We start from the raw sequence: 25014 nt of genomic DNA, 5'->3' as shown, positions 1-25014 counted from the left end.
GCACAGGATCCTTAGAGTTAGGAGGCAAGGGTTCTAACATCTTTTAAGTGCATAATCTGTACTCACCAATTTTGCTGCTTTGGCTTCGGAGATTACCACCAGCAATGGCTCTGTTACTTCTTTCGCTGGAGGATTTCTTTATAGCTGTGGATGCCCTAGTGGATTTTAATAGCTTGACTTGTGACTGTATTTTGATTATGATAATCAAGTGTGTCTGAATTTCTTGTCTTTATTTTCCCGAATCCCTCAACTAATTATGCTGCTGATTTACCTCAGAGCTTTTCGAGTTCCCTAATGGCGAGCACCTGTTCCACAGCATCAGTTGCAGACTCCCAATTTAACAACCCCAGAGCCTTTCCAGGACCCTGGAAGTTTTAACAAACTCTGAAAACATCCTAGGACCTAGCTAAATACGTTTTTAAAATACAGTTTGTTTGGATCAGATTGCTGCACATAAGGAAGGAGAACTCAAATCTGAGAATGACTTACCCACAGTCCATGGAAACAATTACAGGAAACAAAGCACAAAGAGTTTAATGGTCCCCTTACCTACACATCTCCTCATCCCATAGACCTTTAGTAGTCAGCTTCAGATTCCACCCTCATCACCAACAACTGTTGGAAAAAGATTAAAGAAAACAACTTCAGTGATACAAACATATTTTATTTAATACTTCATGAAGTGAAAAGTCTCCTTTCAGAGAACTTCAAAATGGGATGGAAGGCAGGAAGCTTTTACAGGATAAAGAATAAAGAACAAGGAAGAGGAAAATAGAAAATATCTGTTTTGCTGGGGCTACATAGTCAGCCTTGTTTAGAATAAAAGGAACAAGGAAATAAGTATAGAACCCACAGTGAGCTTGGAGTTTGAGGATTTGCTGATTGAATAAACTGCATATCCAGTGAAGTGGGGCATTTGTAAAGGCATGAAAGTTATCTAGGATTCCACATGGAAGTGAACTCACAAAGTATTTTTCATTCTTTGTCAGACTTATTACCTACATAAGGTAAAATCTAGGTCCATCCATGTTGTTGCAAATGGTATTATTTCATTCTTTTTAAAGCTGAGTAATATTACATATGTAAATATTATATTCATTATATATACATACATATATAAATACACACACATCTTCCTTACCCATTCATCTATTAATGGCAGATTGGTTTTGTATCTTCTCTATTGTAAACAATGCAGCAATGAACAGACAGGTGCAGATATCTTTTCCAATTAGTAATTTTGTTTACTTTGGATAAATACCCAGAAGTGAATTGATGGATAGCATGCTATTTCAGGGCTTCCCTGGTGGCTCAGTGATAAAGAATCCGCCTGCCAACACAGGAGATGTGGGTTTGATTCCTGGGTCAGGAAGATCCCCTGGAGAAGGAAATGGCAACCCACTCTGGTATTCTTGCCTGGAAAATCCCATTGACAGAGACGACTGGTGGTCTATAATCCACTGGATCGCAAAAGAGTCACAAAACTTAGTGGCTAAACAACAAAAACAGTGCTAGTTCAACTTTGGGTTTTTGAACAAAACCCATACTGTTTTCCATAGCAGCTACACCAATTTATATTCCCACCAACAGTGCTCAAGTGTTCCCTTTTCTCCACATCCTAATCACAGTTATTACTGTTTTTTAGATAACAGTCGTTCTGACATGTGTGAGGTGATATCTCACTGTGGTTTTGATTTGCATTTCTCTGATAATTAATGATGCTAAGCCTTTTTTCATGTACCTGTTGGCCATCTGTATATTTTCTTTGGAAACAATGTCTATGCAGATCCTCTGCCCATTTTCTATTGGAGTTGCTTGCATTTTTGATGTTGCAGCTCTGTGATCTAACTTATATATGAAATCTAGAAAGAAAAACAAATGAAAAAACAGAACAGAAACAGAGTTACAGATACACAGAAGAAATAGGTAGTTGCCAAGGGTCAGGGTGGGGAGAGGAAAAAAAAATAGTTGAGAAAGATTAAAAGGTACAAACTTCCAGTTGCAAAATAAATGAATCATAGTATTACCGAAGCAGGTTTGCTTTGCTTGACATGCAGCAAGCCAGACTGCCAAGATGCCGAGGTTTGAAGCAAAGAGATTTATTCACCAGACAGTCAAGTAAGGAAATTGAAGAACACTCAGATCCACCTCCTCTAAGTCAAGGGACTCTGGGTATTTGTGAGATAAAAGAGTAAAGAAACCAGTGGATCTGGGGTCTGGGGAGTGTAGAAGTGTGAGGACCATGGAGAACACGGGGGAAGGTAATTGGAAATAGATGAGGTAACGGTCGTTCTGCTCATAGGTATAACTACGCTACAGGCTCTGCACCACGTTCTCTGTGGGAGGGTGGTTCATCCTATCCAGTCTTAACCAGTTCAGCTAGAACTAGACACAGCTGACTTCAATATCCTGGAGTATAAGGCTGGCAAACACCTTCTTGTTAAGGCTACAGGCTGCTAGGGGGAATATGCAAGTCTTTGTAGCAACAATTAAAATGAATATATAAGTATTAGGACAAAATATGCAGTATGAGACGTTTCCTATGCAGACTGCTTAAAGTGCACATTGCTAACTAGTCCCCACTTAAATTGTTAATAGGATTTTATTTCCATAATGGAATATTGAAAATTTCTGAGGAAAATCCACAAATGGGCAAAGTAAAACACACATACACACACCCCTCTCACATCTAACATACAATGCACTTATGTGCGTGTGTGTATGAAAGGTTAGACACAGCTGAAGAGAGTGTGTGTGTGTGTGTGTGTGTGTGTGTGCATATGTAAACTGACAAATCAATGCACTCTGTGTGTCCTGTCACATCCGACTCTTTGTGTCCCTTCAGACTATAGTCTGCCAGGCTCCTCTGTCCGTGGGATTTTTCAGGCAAGAATACTGAGTGGATTGTCATTTCCTCCTCCAGGGGATCTTGCTGACCCAGGAATCCAACCTACATCTCCTTTGTCTCCTGCACTGCAGGCAGAATCTTTACTGCTCAGTTATCAAGGGAAGCCTGACAAATCAATATAAAATATTAAAAATGTAGCAGAGAGACAAAGAAGAATGCACGAAAAAGATTGCAAAGCATGGAGAATTAAGTTAGGTGGCATTACATATATCTAAATTTTTTTAAAGTAACTAGAAATAATTGGGTAGAGAATATTTGAAAGATGAGTTTTTTCTAGACATATAAAATACCTTTTCTCATTTTAAAAAGCCAAATCCTCCTAATTATTAGTAAGAATAAGATCTCCACACACAATTATAAGAAAGCCAATGAGTCAAAATGAAAACAAAAAAAGTAAAAGCTTCTAGAAAGAAAAGTATGATTACACAATAAAGGATGATATTCTTAGAATTTATTTTTAAACTGTTTTAGTGAGTTATGATTGACCCACAAAACTTTATGCATATTTAATTTATACAACTTAACAAGTTTCTGTTTAGTTTTACGTCCATAAAACCATCACCACAATCTATGTCATAAACACAAAAACATATACATCACCACCAAAAATGTCTTCCTATACTCTTTATTCATTATTATTACATATAAATTAATATGATTTTATAATGAGGGTAAAAATAAGGTATTTTCAGACAAACATAAACCGAGAGAATTTAGTACAACTTTGAAAACAATTCTCTTTTTTGGTAGGTTTATAAATCAAGAAGTACAATAAAACTAAAATCTTGAGCAAATACTATATAAATTTGGAAAAGCAATTAAATAAAAACGAAGCAAGATGAAGACAATTAAGAGCAAATTTTAAGAAATAAATCTATATATACCAGGAATAATAATTCTTGTAGATAACTGAAGAGAAATGCCAAAAATCAACTGTATATTTTAAAAATCTGCTATATATTCCAGACACTTCTAAAACATAAAGTTTAGAAAAGTAATAATAAATGGATAGGAATAAAGCAGTGTACTAGGTAAAAATTAGCAAAATGATAGTTAGTACATTAATAATAGACAAAATAGAATTAAAGTGAAAAAAATCATGCCAGAAATAAAGGATAATGATCACATATATTTGACAAGTAATTAAAATGACTGGGGACATATAAGTTTTCTAAACATATATACATCTAACACCAAAATATCAATAGTAAAAGATGAAGTATATATATTGTTTGAATTAAAAAAACATAAACTTGACCAAAGTCTTCCCCAGTGGCTCAGTGGTAAAGAATCTGTCGGCAATACAGAAGATGCAGAGATACCAGTTGGGTCCCTGGGTGAGGAAGATCCGCTGGAGGAGGGCATGGCAACCCACTCCAGTATTCTTGTCTGGGAGAATCCCATGGTCTGAGGAGCCTGGCGGGCTATGATCCATGGGGCCGCAGAGTCAGACACGACTGAAATGACAGCACTCACGCCAACTTGATCAAAATGCCAAATGCACTATTCAGGTTTGGGTGCAGGGTCCACTGGATTTAACTCCAATAGACATAAAATATTTACGCATTTGACCAAATTCCTGGCAATAAAATTAATTTCAAAAAATAACTTATTAGATAATAAAACTCTAAATATATTGCCAAAATGGTAATGCTCAGAAACAAAGAGAAAACTAAAATATATTACATAAAATAAAATCTCTAATCTTTGGATCAACAGAGAAATTTTGATGCTAATTATAACATATATGGAAATAAAAAATTCAAATTAATACAGCATTTTACATTACAGTTTATTTAATATTTAGAAAAAAATTATAGACTTAATACACTTATTAATAAAAAAATAAAAATAAATGGTCTAACACTTAGATACAGAAAGCAGAGAAGTGACTAGCAGAGGGGAGGAGGCCAGGGGGTTGGAAGGTAAAATGGTAAATAGAATCAACTCTATGGTGGTGGAAGGAAACTAATTTATCTGTGGTGAGCATTTTAGGGTATACAGAAGTAGAAATATAATATGTTGACCACATACAACTTACATAATGCTATAAGCCAATGTTACTTTAATAAGGAAGGAAGGAAGGAGAGGAAGGAGAGAAGGAGGAAGGGAAGAAAGTTAATGCTCGAAGTGCCCAGTTTATTACCAGATAACCGCAACGTTTTCATGGGAATGCTGAATTCATTTAATAAGGAAGGAAGGAAGGAGAGGAAGGAGAGAAGGAGGAAGGGAAGAAAGTTAATGCTCGAAGTGCCCAGTTTATTACCAGATAACCGCAACGTTTTCATGGGAATGCTGAATTCATTCCATCTACTCTGTTTTTTTTTTTTTTTTTTTTTTTCCTGCAGTGTCCAATATTTAATTTCCTTGTGCATTGCCATTGTTTCACACATTATATATTCACTTTAAAGATGTTTGCGTGTGTGCATGCTCAGTCGTGTCTGACTCTTTTGGGACACCATAGCCGGCCAGGCTCCCCTGTCAGTGGGATTTTCCCGGCAGGAATACAGGAAGAACTTGAAAGTCAACCCGCTCAGTCGTGTCCGACTCTTTGACCCCATGGACTGTAGCCTGCCAGGTTCCTCCGTCGTCCATGGGATTTTCCAGGCAAAATGCTGGAGTGGATTGCCATTTCCTTCCCCATGATATCTTTCCGATCCAGGGATTGAACCCGGGTCTCCCACATTGTAGGCAGACGCTTTACTGTCTGAGCCACCAGCGAAGTCTATAACCATCCCTAGGAATACTGGAGTAGGTTGCTATTTCCTTCCCCATTAAAGGTGTTTACCTATTTCTTAATTGAGTCCATGGAAATTATTTTTCTGAATACCTCACAAATATCATTCCAATTTAAATAGTAATAAAATATAATGTTCCCATTACTACAAACAGGGATTGCACTTGAGCACTTGTTGTGAAATTCCTTTGTACCATAAAATAGACACTTTTTAAAATGATGGACAAAAATATTGCCTTACATCACATCATATGTTTTAAAACACTGTTTCAGGCTAAGTTCCTTTATGACTTTGATTTTTTGTTTTATTAATAGCAGTTAAGAGTATCTGCTATTTTCAACCAAAATTTAAACTTCTTTTTAAGTAAAGCTTTATGTTTTATATCATTGAAAAATCTGTTAAAATGGAAATGTCATAATAATTTGCAAATCAATGCCAAATAGCTATTCTTCAATATCTCTCTTTGTAGTTTGTTTTTATGTATATTTTATTTAAGCTTCAGGTTTTCTTTCAGCACTTCATCATTTGCTTTATTATCTCAATGTCATTCCATTTTTGCTTATCTATTAACATCACCTTCTGTTTCAAGAAGTGGGCTATATGTAAGAGCCTGATCTTCAAAGAATAAAGTTGGTCTTGAAATATCTCTGTAGCTACTATTCAATATCACTTATCACTTCTGAGCCCAGTAGAAAGCTAATGTTGATTCAGATAAATAATGAATAATTAAACATAGTTGAACTTGTTTCAAATATTGTGGTTTTGAATCTTTTATGGCAAAAACAAGCATATTATATAATCAAGGATCTGAACAACTAATATCATAGCTTCCAATTTTCTTTTACAAATGAGGCCAGGCAAAATTACAGGAAATTCTCCAATAGCAATTTGTTTTTTTTTAGGTTTTTAAACTAACTATATGTTTTATCAAGTTATGGCCTTGTATTTTAAATCATAGCTCACTATCACTATGTTTACTCATAAAAGTGTACGTAGTTATGAATTAATGTCAGCTATAATAATATTTCTTGGACTTTTAAATGTAATCTCATTTCAAGCTTTAGAAATACAACCTAATGTTGTAGTAATCTATTTGGCATTTAAAAAAAGACATTTTAGAAATACTTACTGGTAGTTTGGAAATGATATAGTTCTTCAGCTACAATTAAGAACATTTAAAATTGCAAGAATTAAGTAGAAGTTCATTTAACTGAGCCTCTGATCATGTGATGTTATATTGTGTGTGTGTGTGTGTCTGTCTGTCTGTCAGAGAGAGACAGGGAGAGCAGGGGGAAGAGGCTGAAAGGGGAAAAGGAAAGGGAAAATGGTGGAGCAAATAATATGGATTATTGACTGATGTTCTAAATTTCAAGTGTTTTTTACCCAGTCTTCCATATTTGATGCATCTTATAATCAATTGTGAAGAAAGTTCAAGGCCAAAATTTCACCAAGGTCAAGCACATAGTCAATAACCTAATTTGTCACTAGTAAAGAGAATCAAGATATATGGGATGTTTCATTTTATTTCCCAAATTATTGAATTACATACCATTAAACATTTTACTAATATGGGAACCTTCCATAGGGCTTGTGTTTAAATTTCCTATATGATAATTTACTTTGAAATACTGCATATAGAGAGTGTGATATATGTGTATATATTGTTGTTTATTTGTTAAGTAGTGTTAAAAGATATACTGAGCCCTATTAAAAATTTGAGGGGTTTATTTGAATAAAAATCCATTGGAACTGGGGAGCATCAAACCGGGCATGTTTAGGAGCTCTTTTCCCACAGGAGCTAGAGCGATGATCAGAGAAGTAATGGAAGCAAAAGTAGTGAATGTATGCTCAGTGGTATTTGACTCTTTGATACCCCATGGGGTATAGCCATCCAGGCTCCTCTGTCCACGGGATTTTCCAGCTTAAGAATACTGGAGTGGGTTGCCATTTCCTACTCCAGGGTATCTTCCCCACCCAAGGATGGAACCCACATTTCTTGCATCTTCTACAGTGTTAGCCAGATTCTTTACCACTGCAACACTTCTGCAGCCCTATGGAAACAAAGAGGGGATGTTATCTGATGGCCTATAGCTTAAAAGCCTCGTTGTCTGAGCCTGATTGTCTTTAGGTCTCCATCTTTTAACCCTGAGGCATTTACAGATTTAGATTTCAGTTTGCATAGTAGGTCTCCATGACATCAGAGCTTCCTCATCTAATAGCTTTCTTGTTTAATTAATTTAACAGTAGTTAGCGTTTACATATACTGAATAGGATTCAAAATTTTAGAGATGGCTAATGGCAAATTATTAAAATATTAAATATATGTTTACATAAGAGTTCATTAACAAATAATTTAAGAAATAATTTTATTAAGGAAGTTACAGATATTTAATTGTTGAAGTTACAGGTATTCAATTACAGATATATAGTTATTTAGAAAGATTTTCTGGGCTCCAGTGAACATGCATGGATAAGGTTTATTAATCTGGTAAGACCAATAGCCTAACAGTAGATGAGCAGAAGTCTCTTCCTGGGTCTCATGCTTAGCAAGTCTCTGTTCCTATTCTCTATTCTTCCTGATTCTGGAGACATATATGTCTTCATATAGAAATGTGTTTTCATTTTACTTGGTTATATTCCTAGGAGTGGAAATTACTAGGTTGTACAGTAGTTTAATTTTTAACTTTTAATTTAAAATATTTTATACATAGAATTTCGATTTCTGCCATCATTGTTTTGTAGTTTTCAGTGTACAACTCTGCATTTCTTCTGTTAATTTCATTCTCAAGACTTTTTTTTTAGGTGCTATTGTGAATAAAATATTTTCTTAATTTTTATTTGCAAATGACTCATTGCTAGTACATAGGAAGACTTCTTTGCATATTAATCTATCTTACAGAAGTACTCATGTAAACATATATCATTTGTGAAATAAGTCAGTTTTATTTTTTCCTTTCTATGGGTGTTTGTTTCTTTTTGTTTTCTTTCTCTCTCTTTTTGCCTCTTTGCACTGACTAGAACCTTTAGTGCAATATCAGTAGAGTTGGTGAGAACAATATCCTTGTTCTCTTGGAAAATATTCATTGGCAAGTATTACATTAGCTCTAGTTTTTTGTTTGTTTGTTTTTCATATGGTTTTTATATTGACTAAGAAGATCCTTTTCTTTTCCAATTTGTTGAGAACTTTGTCTTTGCCTTCAATAGAGTTTGTCAGATGCTTCTTCTTCCTCTTTTGAGATGACCATGTGGCTTTTGTCATTCATTCAAGCACTATGATATGTAACATGAAATTATTTTGTTTATTAAACCATCTTTGCCTTCTTGAGATAAATATCATGTAGCAATAATTTTAAGAATCTTTTAATATATTGCCATATTTGGTTTGCTAATATTTTATTATATTTTTACAATATTGTGTCTATATTTTTCTGACCCTGTCTATAATTATCAGGGATATCTATCACTTTTATTTTTCTTGTGATGTCTTGGTTTGGCACTGTTACAATGGTAATACTGACTTAGTAGAATAATATTGAAATATTTCCTCTCTCTCCATTTTCTCTAAAGTTTTTAAGGATTGATGTTATTTTATCATTAAATATCTTCTGTATTTCAGCAACAAACTCATTTGGACCTGGCAGAGTTTATGAAGAGATTTTAAATTAGTAATTCAATTTACTTATATGATGTTTACAAAGTACGAACTTCATTTATATTCTCTATTGTTTTTCTGTTGTCTATTGATTTCTATTCTGATCTTTAATATTTCTTTTCCTGCTTATATTTAATTTAGTTTGTTCTTCTTTTACCAGTATCTCAAGACTGCTACTGAGATTATCTATTTATTTAGTTGTTTTAACCATAGGCATTTAGAGCTTATTAAGAACTCAAATATGTATCCCATAAAAACACATATGTTGAAACCCTAATCCCAAATGTGGCTGTATTTAGAGATAGGGCTTTTAAAGAGGTTTCTATTGTTGGTGTTCAGTCACCAAGTCTTGCCACTTCTTAATCTCTTCTGCTTCTGCTAGGTCCTTACACTTTCTGTTCTTTACTGTGCCCATTTTTGCATGAAATGTTTCCTTGGTTTGTCTAATTTTCTTGACAGTATCTCTAGTCTTTCCCATTCTATTGTTTTCCTCTATCTCTTTGCATTGCTGACTTAAGATGGTTTTCTTATTTCTCCTCTCTATTCTTTGAAAATCTGCATTCAGTTGGGTATATATTTCCCTTCCTCCTTTGTCTTTCAATTTTCTTCTTTTCTGCTTTTCTCCACTATATGTAAAGCCTCCTCAGACAACCATTTTGCCTTCCTGCATTTCTTTTTCTTGAGGATGGTTTTGTTCACTGCCTCTTGTACAATGTTATGAACCTCTGTCCATAGTTCTGGCATGCCATCAGATTTAATCCCTTGCATCTATTTGTCACTTCCACTGTATAATCATAAGGGATTTGATTTAGGTCATACCAGAATGGCCTAGTTGAGGTTAAATGAGAGTGTAACGATGGAGCCCTAACTTAATCCAAAAGAACTGGTGTTGTTTAAGATGAGGAAGAGACAACAGAGATATAACATGCATGAGGAAATCCTCTTTGAGGACACAGCAAGAAGATAGCCATATGTACCAAAGAGAGAGACCTCAGCAGAAAACAAATCTTCCAACAGTTGTATCTTCAGTCTCCAGAGCTGTGAGAAAATAAACCTGTGGTGTTTAAGCAACCCATTTTGTGGTATTTTGTATGCAGTCCCAGAAGATTAACTCAAAGCTCTACATTTTAGCTATCACCTTACATTTAGCTGAATCTTACAAATTGTAATACATTGTGGTTGTGTTTTCATTTAGCTCATAACATTTTCTAAATTCTCCATGATTTCCTCCTTAACCTATAAATTATTTTTAAATGTGCTGTTTATTTTCCATATTTACATGTTTATTTTCCCAGTTTCCTTCTGTTTTTGCTTTCTAATTTAACACCAATTTAGTCAAAGGACATACTTTGTATGATTTCAATGATTTTCTATTTATTGAGGTTTGTTTTTTGGCTTGCCATATTATTTATATGGAGAGTTCTTTATCAACTTTACAAGAATGTGCTTTCTGCTACTGTTGGGTAGAGAGTTTTATACAGGTGAGTTAGGTCCTTTAGGTTGATAGTGTTTTACCTTTCACTATGAAAAGCTAGGAGAGATGGTGGAATTCCAGGTGAGCTATTTCAAATACTAAAAGATGATTCTGTGAAAGTGCTGTGTACAATATGCCAGCAAATTTGGAAAACTCAGCAGTGGCCACAGGACTGGAAAATGTCAGTTTTCATTCCAATGCCAAAGAAGGGCAATGCCAAAGAATGTTCAAACTACCACCAATTGCACTCATTTTACGTGCCATCAAAGTAATGCTCAAAATTCTCCAAGTGAGACCTCAACAGTACGTGAACCAAGAAACTCCAGATGTTTAAGCTGGATATAGAAAAGACAGAAGAACCAGAGGTCAAATGGCCAACATCCATTGGATCATCGAAAAAGCAAGAGAATTCTAGAAAGACATCCATTTCTGCTTCATTGACTATGTGAAAGCCTTTGTCTGTGTGGATCACAACAAACTGTGGAAAATTCTTCAATAGATGGTAATACCAGACCACCTTACCTGTCTCCTGAGAAACCTGTGTGCAGGTCAAGAAGCAACAGTTAGAACTGGATTGGAACAATGGAACAATGGGCTGGTTTCAAATTAGGAGAGGAGTAAGTCAAGACTGCATACTATCACCCTGCTTATTTAACTGATATGCAGAGTACATCATGTGAAATGTTAGACTGGATCAAGCAAAAACTGGAGTCAAGGATCCAGGGAGAAATATCAATAACCTCAGATATGCACATGACATGACCCATATGGCAGAAAGTGAAGAAGAACTAAAGAGCCTCTTGATGAAAGTGAAAGGGGAGAGTGAAAAAGCTGACTTAAATCTCAACATTCCAAAACTAAGATCATGGCATCCGGTCCCATCATTTCATGGCAAATAGATGGGGAAAAATGGAAACAGTGACAGATGTTTTATTTTCTTGGGTTCCAAAATCACTGCAGATGGTGACTGCAGCCATGAAATTAAAAGGTGCTTGCTCCTTGGAAGAGAAGCTATGGCAAACCTAGACAGCATACTAAAAAAGCCAAGACATTGCTTTGCTGACAAAGGTCCATATAGTCAAAGCTATGCTTTTTCCGGAGTCATGTATGGGCGTGAGAGTTGGACCATAAAGAAGGCTGAACGCTGAAGAATTGATGAACTGCAATGTTGGAGAAGACTCTTGAGAGTCCCTTGGACTGCAAGGAGATCAAACCAGTCAATCCTAAGAAAATCAGTCTTGAATGTTCATTAGAAGGACTGATGTGAAGCTGAAACTCCAATACTTTGGCCACCTGAGGTGAACAGTTAACTCATTAGAAAAGAGCCTGATGCTGGGAAAGATTGAAGGCAGGAGGAGAAGCAGGCAACAGAGGATGAAATGATTGGATGTCATCACCAACACAATCGATATGAATTTGAGCAAACTTTGGGAGATGGTGAAGGACTGGGAAGCCTGGTGTGCTGCAGTCCATGGGGTCTCAAAGAGTCAGACAGGACCGAGAGACTGAACAACAACAACAGTATTTACACTTACAGATTTTTTGGTCTACCTGCTTCTACTTATTTTTAGAATGGAATTATTTGTGTCTTTTAGTAGTCCTGTTGAATTACCTGTTATTTTAACCTGTTCTGATAGGTTCTGTTTCATATATTTTGGGACTCTTTTGTTATATGCACATATATTCATAAGTTTTATATCTTCCTGATATAAATTAACCCTTTTACATTCTAAAATGTCTTTTATCCCCAATAATATTTTTGTCTTAAAATTTGATTATTTGTTAAGATCTCCTACTTTATGGTATTGATAGTAATACACTAAACCTCCTCAGATTTGGAAATAATAAGAGTCTTAGACAAATGAACTTATTTTCCTTTGTTTTCATTGATTCTCCTTGAGGATGTTATAAGGAATATATGTTGTGATGATAAATTCTTTGTATTTAGACTTATAATATCACTTTCAAAGAATTCTCAGTTTCTATCTCTGCAGAATGTTCTGTTATTTAAATCCTTTTTAGATCTACATACTGCTATTCTGTTTTGCACAGATTTACAAAATGCTAAATTTAAATAATTTTGTTTCTTTTCTTTTTTTTTTTTTTTGCAAAATGCCAAGTTGCATCTACTTAACAAGAATTGATGCTACCAGTCATGCTTCCTAATTTTTCATCTGACTTATCAGTATTTTCTCTCTGATTTGTGTTGGAGGGGACCAATTTTTTTTTTTTAAATCAGGAAACAAGTAGTTTTGAAATTATCTATAACCAGAAAGAAACATTCACGTTAAAAAAAAACTAAAGTTTCTTTGTTTCAGTGTTTTTTATGGGATGCAACACTCCTATTGGTTGACATATAATTCAGAATTTTTCCATGTAACCACTTCATGAACACCTTCATGTAAACTTGGTCTCAAATACATGCCACCCTTCATTTGGTTGACTATAATCTTTTACTTTTTAAATTCCCCCTAGGAGTGTGGAAAAAGAAAAAAAAAAAAACCACTTTAGAAGGCATGTTCATTGGCAAACCTTTTCATTCATGCATTTTTTTCTATTTCATTGAGGAATATTACCAAGTATATACCATGTATCCGGCAAGGTGCTATGCTCAGGGAGCCTATTGATAAGTAACTACTCCTCCTGCATGCATAGCTATAGTTAAAAAAAAAAAAAAAAAAAAAAGAGATACACAAACAGCTGATTTCTAGAAACCTGCAGCACTTTTCATTAAATATACACACTCCATTTTATGCAATGAAATTCTAATGTACATCTATTATCTGCCTAAAATTCTTATGTACAATTGGCTATCAGTTTCAATTTTAATGCAAGCATTGAAAAAGAAAAAAATTATAAGTTTTAAGGCCGTCCAAGAAGAAGTTCCTATGTAGACATAGAACTATCTATAAATATTCAAATTTGACTCCATGATGAATAATTCCATTAGAGAAGATAACAATACCTATTAAATTTGACAAGATCTGTAAGAAGATCCTACTTGTGGTATTTGTCGAACAATTTTTTAAATGAAATCATTTAAATACTCTAATTGTTAGGTTTTATATTAGTAAAATAGAGTTGTGTGCATTATGCTCTTCCAAGAGTAAATTTGGGGGAATAAAATCTTTTTTCAAAATGCATAAGTATGAAGACAGCATATCAATTTGGATTTTTACAAAAATATCATGGTCATATAGTAATTTTTCTTTTTATCTGGATGTTTTTATACCATACGTGTGTTTGTGTACATTAGTCACTCAGTCATTTCCGACTCTTTGTGACCCCCACTAGGCTCCTCTCTCCATGGAATTCTCTAGGCAAGAATACTGGAGGGGAAAGCCATTCCCTTCTTCTGGGGATCTTCCCGACCCAGGGATCGAACCTTGGTCTCCTGCATCGCAAGCAGATTCTCTACTGTCTAAGCCACCTGAGAAGATTTTATATCATGTACTGTTTTCAAATTTAAAACATTAAAAACATTTATAAAAGAAAAGTACTCCAATGACATGATTTGAATTCAAATTTTGTTTTAAAAACACGTTTTCTTTATTTTAACAAATTCTCTTCCATCATTGTAATCAGCATATTTAAGTTGGATACATTTTTAAAAAACCAATCTCTAAGGAAAGCAGAAGACTGTGGATGCTGTCATTTCTGGACAAAATATACAAAACCCCTGGATTTCTCCAAATTTCAGTTATGGTCCTCTAGTTTTGAGCTCTTCGCTCTGATGACAGAGTCTATTCTTTCCCAAAGCCTCTGCTTTCCACTGCTGCCACTTCTGTCCATAGTCTTTGTTACTCTGTCAGTTCTTCCTTTGCTAAATTTAAAACTGAATAATAAGGTCACCGGAAAGACCTCCTTCTCCTAGGACTTCTGAAAGCTAAGACTTTCTTATGTTCAAACTGTGTCTCAAATTCAGTTCTTACGATGACATTATGACATTTTGAATGAAATTAAAAATAGCTTGTCTGGAATTTTATATTAAATCTTAATAAGACATGTATCTCATGGTATTTTGATTTTGGTTTTGAGAGAATTTTTGTTAAACGGAAGAAGTCAGGTTTTTATCTGGGTACTCTTTTCTCTGAATAGATCATTTTGGTATATCAGAGATTTTTTTACAGATATGTGGGGCTATAGATTTTTTAAAGAGATGTACACATGCATTATTTCTTGGAGTTTTACTTGAACTACTGTCCTACTTTGGGAAAGTATTTCATCTTACACTAAAGAAAATATGATTGTGCTTTCTAGCAATGCCCTAAATTTTTATGCACAATAGAAAGACAAATGACTTTTTCAGAAGTGACACTGAGTTATAAAGAGAAACAGGCTTTTTCCTTTGGGTTATATCAAAATCCATGATCTATAAACATCATACCTGACACATTCAGTAGAGTGAACATGTGGCTAAATACAGTTTAGACCTGTGTGTTTAATGGATTCAACAATTGTTTTCATTTGATCAGCCATCCTAGGGAAATTCTAATTGTGTTGCTTTTTAGACATGCAAGAGGCTTAGGTTAATGGATTTCAGCTTTCAGCTTTATCTCTCTCTTCAAAGGATGCAGAAGTCCAATTATTGTCAAGGTTTAATACTTATGAAATATTGTGAAAGATGTATGAAACCCCTTTAATTTAAATGAGACAAAGGTGGAAATGGGTCTTATTTCATTTCTAGTTTCTTTCTTTCTTTTTTTTTTTTTTTGGTTTCTTATCTCCTAAAGTGACACTCCCCTTTAACTGTGGAACTCTGAAAAGTGAAATCCAAGTCTTAGAATAAAACATTCTAGGCTTGGTATCATGTGCAATTAAACTTAAGTATATTATTTGGTGTGTATCCAAGTGATTTCTCATGCTCAGCAAACCTAGACCTAATTGAGATGAGTTAATAAGCTTGGGATTCCCTTAGTATATTATCTAAGGATTTGAATCTGGGATTTGAATGGGATTTCATGGGATTTGAATCTGCATTCATCAGTGGAAAGTATATCCTTATGTGAGATGATAAAGACTAAAACAAAGCTTTTTTTATATTTCTGCTTGACCATATTGTTATGGTAAATTAAACTCAACAATTATTTTGTATTGATTGAATAGTGGGTGGAATTATAGGTCATTATAGGTGGACAGAAGTTCAGTGTTTACCACATATGTTATGCATAATGTGGGTGTATTTATATACATAAACTAAGATAAGCAGAAGTCAACTGACCTGATCAACATCGTTTTATAAGTAAAAATAATTTCAATTCCATCTTCTTTTTAATACATATCATAACTTATTTTTAGCTCAGTGTTAATAATAAGATTATTGCATCTACATTTATTGAGCATTTAATGTGAGCTATGTATTTTGATGTACGAGATGATATTAAGTGTGAATTTTTATATATTATCTAAAAAGAATTTGCTAACTTTTATGTAAGATATACTAAATGGTAAGCAAATTGATTAAGCAATCATCACCCAAATCTAGTCCATATGAGAGAAGGCTAAATAGCTAATAGAAGCCTTATTAATTGAATGATGTGAGTAGAGAATGCTAAACAATTTCCTTCCTCGTTCCATTCTTGCACTCACATCTACCTCCAAGCCAAGTAAAATAGCATCAAGAGAAGTCCTTGAGATTTTGGGAATGATGATATCCAAGAGGGAAATCTGCATGTTATCCCTGAGTCAATGCCTGATAAGCTTCAGAAACTCTTACATTGATTCCAAGCTGCTCCTTGCATAGAATAGAAGGGAATTATCAATAAAAACTGGCATATGTCCTTGAAATTTGAAGGCCTAGAAACTGCTGTCTGACTCTCTCCTGGAAAATTCAAAAGGCACAGACTGTCTGTATCAGCTTTCAATGCATGGAAAGAAATGAGTACATAAATGTGTATGGTTTGCTCTTCCAGATTGTGATAATTTTTCTTTTAGGTAAACCATATACACAATGAAGAAGGTTGTCAGGTTTAATTTATCTGCAAAATATCCCACCAAACAGGGCTGGCTGATGAAGTAAGGAACCTAAGGTCATAGACTCTGGTCAAAAGCAGAGTTAGAGTTACAAGAGTACAACTATGAGGAATAATGTGTACATCAAGGAATAGCTGAGAAAAGAGGGCCTAGATTAAGGCTACTAAAAGAAAAGAGGGAAACTTTTTTCTTCATTGAGGAATTTTAAACCAAGAGTCAGTCTGGAATTTAGCTAAAAGAAAATTTTTGAAATGAAATGTTTGATTTATAATAATAATAATAATAATTAACTTTTAATACTGAAAGATAAACCTGTTACAGTATTTGAAAACTAATGGGAAAAAGTATAGACTCTCTGGCTGATATAACTCAAGACAGGGAAAAGGTGATCCCAGTAGGTTTGAGGATAGTAGTGAGAGAAGTAGGAAGCAAAGTTAATTAAACAATGGGCAAGATGTTTCTGCAGAAACACAAAATATTACGAAAAACAGCTTAAAAAATATTTGAAAAGATAAAGTTTTATACCATATAATTTAATGGAAGTTTCATTATTTTTAAAATGTCAATTTTCCCCAAACTTACCACAACTTCAATGAAATTCTATCAGGAATTGTGCAAAGCGTTTTTATTTTTTGACTGTTTTTTTTTTTAAATTCCAAACTCTGATCTTAAAGTGAATATATAAAGATATTCACTAAATATAAGATTAGCCAAGACAATCCTGAGGAAGGATAAAGTTGGACTTCTACTACTTCATTTTGTATAAGTTAGCTAACTTTGTTTAAGACAAAAGATTATGACAATGTACTGCTGTTAAGGGTAGAAAATAGACCCAACAGAACAGACTGACTTCATAGTAAAGCATCACTGGAGTACAATGGAGAGATTAGAGTGCTTTAAATACAGGCATTTAATTAAATAATTATTAAAAATAAATCTTGATCATGTTCCATACATAAAAAAGCTATTCTAAATGGGTTTAAATCTTCTAGAAACTACTAAAAGTAAACTTAGTAGTATATCTTGCCCATTCTGGCAAGGCATATATATGGAGAAGAAATCTTAGGCATGTACTCTATCTACCTTGAAGTGGATAAATATTAAACAGAACACACACACACACACACACACACACAAATACTAACCATAAATAAGAACTCTGATGAACTAAACTAAATAAAAATTAAGCCATTATTTTTATTAAAATATTAAAGATTGAAAATTTAAATTAAGTTAGCTCTTTGAAGAGCAGCTTACTCTACTGTCATTGTTTCAGATACAATAATATTAAGAGCTATAATATTAACTGATTTATCAACATCAACCACCTGATCACAGCTAACTTTGATCTAGAAACCTGCTTAGTGCCTTTCACTAGTCTATTACCTAGATTATCATCATAAAATTAATGAAATGAAGAAGGAATCGAACATATCTGTTCCAAAAATGGTTAGTTTGGGAACTAGTATTATCACAGTACTATTATTAAAAAAAAAAAATATATATATATATGGAGGAAGGGAAGTCAGTTTGGTATAAGAGATAATGAGCACAGCTTTAAACATATGGAGTTTGAAGTGAGAACAAAAACAATATCTCATGAATACACAATATATTTGGGGCTTCCTCAATGTCTTAGCACATTAAGAATCCACCTGCAATGCAAGAGACATGGGTTCAATCCCTGGGTTAGGAAGATCCCCTGGAGGAAGGTAGGGCAACCCATTCCAGTATTCTTGCCTGGAGAATTCCACAGACAGAATCCCACCTGGTGGGCCATGGTCCACAGGGTCACAAAGAGTCAGAAATGGCTGAAGCGACTGAGCATGCACACCTAAAGTATATTTAGATTTTTACAAAGGAATTTGTCATGAGATATAATTTTTAGAATAAATGTAATTACTGAATTGGTAAAGATTATCAAGTGACAGAGTGACTATAGAGAAAAGGAAACAAATTGCTCACTGACCATTTTAGTAGGTAGAATAAGAGAGATAAATAACAAATGGAAGAAATGAGAAACATAATAGCAAATAGAAACTTTAATGCCATGGACAGGAAAATTTCAAGAACATAAATAACAGAAGTGACATAAATTAATGAAATATTCAGATTAAACTTATTCAAATACAGTCATTTACAATCCAAAAACATTTGATTTCTCGAAGCAGTCTTCATAAATTTTGGTAAGCCCAAAGGGGAATTCAGGGGGAAAAAAGCACCAGTGAAAAAGGATCACATGATACTTTAACAAAGAAACAATACATACACATCGTTTCACATTTTCTATTTAATTACTATTCTGTACTCAGTTGATTACCTTGATATTCTCTAGTAATGTCTATATGTTCGTGTACATTCTATGATATATTAGACAAATACAGCAATAATCAGTTCAGTTCAGTCCAGTCACTCAGTCGTGTCTGACCCCACGGACTGCAGAACGCCAGGCCTCCCTGTCCATCACCAACTCCACGAGTTTACTCAAACTCATGCCCATTGAGTCAGTGGTACCATCCAACCATCTCAAAGATCTCAAAGATTTTTTTTGCTCAAAGATCTTTCTTGAGTTTTTTATTTGATTTTTCATTTAACTTTTAAAACACCACTATAATTGAATATCAATACACAAAAAAGCAAGTAGGGGAAAATTATGATTATAATCTTTACTTATTCAGTACTGCCTCGAAAAATGCCGGCTGAGAGTGTTATGCACTAGTCTTTGTTAATTATGCTGCTCTGCCTCTGAGGATGTTAAAATACAGGACAGAAAAAGTCATTTGTAGTTTAAGGCAGTGAGTCTTTTTCTTTTCTTTTTTATATGTTCCTGGTAAGACTTATGATCAGCAGAATTCTTCCTGTTCTGTGGCAGAATGCAACTATCAAGACATTGTCAAAACAGATCAAAACAGGAAAATACTATATGGGCAAAGTGTTTTATAGTTAAACAAGCAAGGTAAATAGCAACTAGAGAAACTGTTTTCTTAGGAATAAGTTAATTCTAGGGATTTATTAAGCATTTAAGCAATGGAAAACCATCACACTCTAACTTAACAAAGGTAGATGATCCTCCTGACAGTTAAGTTCAATTGCTCAGAGGTGTCTGACTCTTTGCGGATCCCATGGACTGTAGCACGCCAGGCCTCCCTGTCCTTCACCAGCTCCAAGAGCTTACCCAAACTCATCTCCATTGAGTCAATGATGCCATGCAACCATCTCACTCTCTGTTGTCCCCTTCTCCTCCAGCCTTTAATCTTTCCCAGCATCAGGGTCTTTTTCAATGAGTCAGCTCTTTGCATCAAGTGGCCAAAGTATTAGTTTCAGCTTCAACACCAGTCCTTCCAATGTCCACTCAGGACTGATCTCCTTTAGGATGGACTGGATGGATCCCCTTGCAGTCCAAGGGACTCTCAAGAGTCTTCTCCAACACTACAATTCAAAAGTATCAATTCTTTGGTTCTCAGCTTTTCTTTATAGTCCAACTCTCACATCCATACATGACTACTGGAGAAACCATAGCCTTGACTAGATGGACCTTGGTTGGCAAAGTAATGTCTCTGCTTTTTAACAGGCTGTCTACATTGGTCATGGCTTTTCTTCCAAGGAGGAAGCGTCTTTTAATTTCATGGCAGCAGTCACCATCTGCAGTGATTTGCTAGTCCCCAAAAAATGAAGTCTGCCACTGTTTACACTGTTTTGCCATCTATTTGCATGAAATGATGGGACTGGATGCCACGATCTTAGTTTTCTGAATGTTGAGCTTTAAGCCAACTTTTTCACTCTCCTCTTTCATTTTAATCAAAAGGCTCTTTAGTTCTTCTTCACTCTTTGCCATATGTGGTGTCATCTGCATATTTGAGGTTATTGATATTTCTCCCGGCAATCTTGATTCCAGCTTGTGCTTCAACCAGCCCAGGGTTTCTCATGATGATCTCCGCATATAAGTTAAATAAATAGGGTGATGATATACAGCCTTGGCGTACTCCTTTTCCTGTTTGAAACAAGTCTGTTGTTCCATGTCCAGTTCTAACTGTTGCTTCCTGACCTGCACACAGGTTTCTCAAGAGGCAGGTCAACTGGTCTGGTATTCCCATCTTTTCTAGAACTTTCCACAGTTTGTTGTGATCCATGCAGTCAAAGACTTTGGCATAGTCAATAAAGCAGAAATAGATGTTTTTCTGGAACTCTCTTGCTTTTTCAATGATCCAGTGGATGTTGGCAATTTGATCTCTGGTTCCTCGGCCTTTACTAAAACCAGCTTGAACATCTGGAAGTTCACAGTTCACGTATTGCTGAAGCCTGGCTTGGAGAATTTTGAGCATCACTTCACTAGCGTGTGCAATGAGTGCAATTGTGAGGTAGTTTGAGCATTCTTTGGCATTGCCTTCTTTTGGGATTGGAAAGAAAACTGACATTTTCCAGTCCTGTGGCCACTGCTGAGTTTTCGAAATTTGCTGGCATATTGAATGCAGCACTTTCACAGCATCATCTTTCAGGATTTGAAATAGCTTACCTGGAATTCCATCACCTCCACTAGCTTTGTTCATATGCTTCCTAAGCCCTCTGACTTCACATTTCAGGATGTCTGGTTCTAGGTGAGTGATCACACCATTGTGATTATCTGGGTCATAAAGATCATTTTGTATAGTTCTTCTGTGTATTCTTGCAACCTTTTCTTAATATCTTCTGACATATCATCTTCAAAATGTATAGGTTATACATTCTAAAAATGTGATGTCTACATATAGAAAGTTTCTTTTTAAATTTCCTCATTCCTGTTAGCTTTCTGTATTGACATATTTGTAGATCATTTTGATATTCTAAATTCATGAGCTTGTAAGTTGTAAATTAATATTTGTATTTTTTCATTTCCAATATTTGTCATTTCTTCACGTATTATTGTACTCACTAAAACAGCCAGAATATTGATGAACAAAACAGGTAATTATCATTTAATTATACCCAACCACCAGAACAAATCTTCCAATATTTCAATTTAACTGTGATATTTGTACAAATTTTTGTAGCTATTCTTTATCAGTTTAGGGGAGCTCTTTTCTATTATTATTTTGTGAAAATATTTTTATTATTATTTGGTAGAATTTTATCAAAGATTTGTTCTGCAACAAGTTAGATGATCATTTAAAATCTTCAACTTTTTAATATATTGAATTGTAAATATTGTTTAGATACGATGAATCAGTTTAATCAACAAATGTGCTTTTGATTATTTTTTTCTAATGGACAACTACTATAATTTTTCTTTTCCTTGATTTCTGCTTTTACATTATTTTTTCCTTCTACTTTCTTTAGATTTTTTTTCAGTGAGGATATTAGTCTTATTCCAAAACACCATTTCACAATTAGAAGCTGAAAACCTCTTCAATTATTTTTGTTTAAAATTTCAGGCAGTTAGTATACTGCTTACCTTGGAATAAAAGGACGACAGATCTTAAGACTAAAATGTCCTAACAAGAATGAAAATGAGCAAAATGTGTTAGTTGTATATAATTTTCTTATTAGTCATTCTGTAGATGTGAATATAAGTGTATACAATTCCACAGGGAAGGATATTATTCTTACCAGATTTTATATGTATGCATGCTTCTATATGACAAATGGATACTAGAAACTGAAATTTTATGTTTTGAAAGTTTCTTTGTCTTTGTTATTGTCTTTTTACAGCCTCTAGGTAAATATGTTATTTTGTTTGTATAGAAATTTGTTTGAGTTTGCAGATGAATTTACATACATTTTTGGAGAGAAAATTATCATGTCTCAAAGATTTTATAGTCAGCAAGTGGTAGAGGTAAGACTTAAAGCCAAGTCAATCTACATCTAATGACTTCTTTGATTTTCTAATTAACTCCTTTGTTGTGTGTTTTTCTTTTGTTTTTGACATGGAGCTATTGCCATCTAACATCTGTCCATGTATTTTCCATCATCTATTGAAAACTTTCGCATGTGGCTCATAGTATCTAAGCTTCTACCATTACCATCATCCAAAACAACATCAAAAGTCATGCTAATTATAAAGTAAAATTCAAAAATTATGCTTGGTACTTTTACAATTTTAACTTCTAATGTTCTTAATTTCTACTCTAATTCTACTGCTCAATTTCAGTACCTCATCTTGAAACTTGTCTATAGTTGAAGGTGTACCAACTTCAAATTTATAAAGTCCAGCATCATAATATTTGCCTTGAATTACAAACAGTTCTTGCTCTCAACTATTTCATTTTTATTTTAATAATTCTATTATTATTACAAATAATCATTTCTAAGCTCTTGTCTATTTCTAGTATACCATCACCTTTGTATACCATGACCTTTTCTTACCTATCCAGAGCAGATGACATAACACAACTTTGCAACTACTCATTTAAAGTCAGTGGCAACATTACTATCATCTTCTCCCCTCCCCCATCCACAAAAGTACTGATCAAATTGTGTTTCTGCTCCAGCACTCTCTGCTGAGAGCTACAGGAGAAAAACACACAAATATAAGAAAGTGTGTGCTTAGTCATTCAGTCGTGTCTGACTTTTTGCGACCCCATAAACTGTAGACCACCAGGCTCCTCTGTCCATGGGATTCTCCAGGCAAGAATACTGGAGTTGACTGCCATGTCGCCCTCCTCCAGGGGATCTTCCCAATCCAAGGATCGAACCCAGGTCTCCCACATTGCAGGCAGATTCTTTACCATCTAGGCCACCAGGGAAGTCCATATATGTGTGTGTGTGCCTATATAAATATATAGTTGCTTATAAAAACATATCATGATCCATATACACAGCTGGGTCTCCATATTCACACAGGAAATATTTCACATGGTCCTAATCAACTCTCTATCCAATTTTTCACAACTCTTTTTAAAACTTTGACCACTACCCTCAATATTTTATTTCACTGTCTATTATCCTTTCTCTCAGGTAATGAAATTTGCCAGTGAATTAGGAGGTAATTCATGATGAATTCTTTTATCACTGTTCTCCCATATGTATAATATTCTACCTCCTTCCTATGATTTCAGCAAAAAATTCATTTTTCTTTATGTTTAAGGCAAAAGGAGTAATAACAACTACTGTACTGTTGCACTTTTCATCAATATTCTTATCCAAAATTGACAGTTTCCCCACTATCTATTTTGTTTCTAATGCAGAGCTCATTATTTCAAACTACTCTTCACTGCACCCTTAAAACATGTTAAGATATTTGTATCACAAAAATATTCTTTCCTTACATTATATTTTCACTTAGTTAATACTCTTAGCATCCACTGACAAGTAAACTGATAGAATAGGCTACACTAGCATTTTTAATTACTTACCTACAATTAGTTCTTCAATTGCTCTAGTTTAGCTTTAGATTCCAATACACTAGAATCACAGACATAAAAGTTATTAATAGCCTCCTGTTAAGAATAATTAATGTGTTCCATGGTCAAAGTAACTAAATTCTCTGCTAAACTGGGAATTAGTGACCATGGTTTTCTTTAAAAGTTTTTTGAATTTCCATGATATTTTTACAAGTTTTTGAACTACCTTCCTTTATTTTCCTTAACATTCTTCAGTTCAGTTTCTTAGTCCTGTCTGACTCTTTGCGAACCCCATGGACTGATCTGGGTCAGGCCTTCCTGTCCATCACCAACTGCCAGCTTGCTCAAACTCATGTCCATCAAGTCAGTGATGCCATCCAACCATTTCATCCTCTGTCATCCCCTTTTCTTCCTGCCTTCAATCTTTCCCAGCATCAGGGTCTTTCCCAATGAGCCAGTTCTTTGCATCAGGTGGCCAAGGTACTGGAGTTTCTGTTTCAGCATCAGTCCTTCCAATGAATATTCAGGACTGATTTCTAGGATAGACTGTTTGGATCTCCTTCTTGGACAAGGGGCTCTCAAGAGTTTTATCAAACACCACAGCTCAAAAATATCAATCCTTGGTGCTCAACTTTCTTTATAGTCCAACTCTCACATCCATACATGACCACTTGAAAAACCACAGCTTTGACTAGATGGACATTTACTGCCAAAGTAATGTCTCTGCTTTTCAATATGCTGTCTAGGTTGGTCATAACTTTTCTCTCAAGGAGCAAGAGTCTTTTAATTTCATGGCTGCAGTCACCATCTGCAGTGATTTGCGAGCCCCAAAACATAGTCTGTCACTGTTTCCATAGTTTCCCCATCTATTTGCCATGAAGTGATGGGACCAGATTCCATGATCTTAGTTATCTGAATGTGGAGTTTAAAGCCAACTTTTTCACTCTCCTCTT

This window comes from Muntiacus reevesi, chromosome 6 (assembly GCF_963930625.1).
Source record: "Muntiacus reevesi chromosome 6, mMunRee1.1, whole genome shotgun sequence".
Lineage (NCBI taxonomy): Eukaryota > Metazoa > Chordata > Mammalia > Artiodactyla > Cervidae > Muntiacus > Muntiacus reevesi.
The sequence above is the reverse complement of the archived record's forward strand: the minus strand, read 5'-3'. Positions refer to the sequence as shown.